At 40.6% G+C, this 1,521-nt stretch overlaps 1 non-coding gene across 1 annotated transcript; it reads right to left on the reverse strand.

Moving 5' to 3' along the window:
• Positions 1–557: 557 nt before the first annotated feature.
• Positions 558–664, reverse strand: LOC121216954 (small nucleolar RNA R71). The gene has a single exon (XR_005913165.1). It is a non-coding gene; the product is annotated as a small nucleolar RNA R71 (small nucleolar RNA).
• Positions 665–1,521: the final 857 nt, after the last annotated feature.

Raw genomic sequence — 1,521 nt, forward strand, 5'->3', positions numbered from 1 at the left:
TTTAGGTGTTTATGAGTATTGACTGAATTATTGACCTACTCCTTGTAGACCTTGAGATAGAAAGAACTTTCTGACAGCGAAGAAGACAAGCAAATCAGAGGAAGATCGAAGAAATGAATTTCAAAAATCCAATCCAAGGAAATGGAGCAAACCCTGCTCAAAATCCTATCCTTATTGCTGATGATAGGGATAGAGCTTTACGACAGTATGCCGTGCCAGTATTTAATGATCTTAATCTTGGTTTTAGGAGACCCGAAATTGAGGCACAATAGTTTGAGCTGAAGACAGTCATGTTCCAGATGCTTCAGACAGTGGGCCAATTTAATGGAATGCCTACCGAAGATCTTCACCTACACTTAAGACTATTTGTGGAGGTGAGCGATTCTTTCAAGTTAGCCGGAATACCCGAAGATGCATTACAACTGAAGTTGTTCCCATATTCACTGAGGGACAGAGCTCGAGCCTAGTTGAACTCATTGCCACCGAACTCAATTTCCACATGGCAAGAGTTAGCAAAAAGATTCCTTATCAAGTATTTCTCGCCTAGCAAAAATGCCAAGTTGAGGAACGAGATCACTGCTTTCCAACAAATGGATGATGAGTCATTGTATGAAGCATGGGAAAGATACAAAGAGTTACTATGAAAGTGCCCTCGTCATGGAATCCCACATTGCATCCAACTTGAGACATTTTATAATGGTCTTAATGCTCACATGAGGATGGTAGTGGACGCTTCTGCTAATGGTGCTTTCTTTTCTAAGTCTTACAATGAGGCTAATGAAATCATTGAGAGGATTGCTAGCAACAATTACCAATGGCCAACCAATCAAGCAACGTTAGGAAGATGAGTCACCGAAATACATGAAGTAGATGCTCTTACTTCACTCCCATCTCAGGTATCATCAATATCCTCAATTCTTAAAAATCTTACTACTAATGAGTCTAATAGTTTTGCAGCACAGCCACCTAACTAATTTGAAAAAATAGCCTATGTCTATTGTGGGGAAGGACATTTGTTTGAAGAATGTCCATCAAATCTATACTCCATGTACTATATAGGTAACCAGAACCAAAATTGAGGAATACAAGGACATCAATCCAATTTTTATAACCCATCGTGGCGTAATCACCCTAATTTTTCTTGAAGTAACCAAGGGGCTGGAACCAGTAACACTTACGCCCAACCTAGACCAACCCAGCCTCTAGTTTTCCCCAACAAGTTTAGAAACCAACTCAAGCTGAATCATCCAATAGCTTAGAGAATTTACAGGAATTTGGAGAATCAAGTGGGTCAACTTGCTACTGAACTTAGGAACCGACCACCAGGTGCTTTACCTAGTGATACGGAGAATCCAAGGTATCCAGGGAAGGAGCATTGCAAAGCGTTGACATTGAGGAGTGGAAAGACAGTAGAGCCTTACACCATCGAACTGAAAAGGAGCAAGCTGATGTTCAAGATTCAGAGGAAGTTCAACCGAGAGTTGAAATTCCAGCTTCACAAGAACCAGAATTTGTAAAACC

The sequence above is a fragment of the Gossypium hirsutum genome, chromosome A02, assembly GCF_007990345.1.
Source record: "Gossypium hirsutum isolate 1008001.06 chromosome A02, Gossypium_hirsutum_v2.1, whole genome shotgun sequence".
Classification (NCBI taxonomy): domain Eukaryota; kingdom Viridiplantae; phylum Streptophyta; class Magnoliopsida; order Malvales; family Malvaceae; genus Gossypium; species Gossypium hirsutum.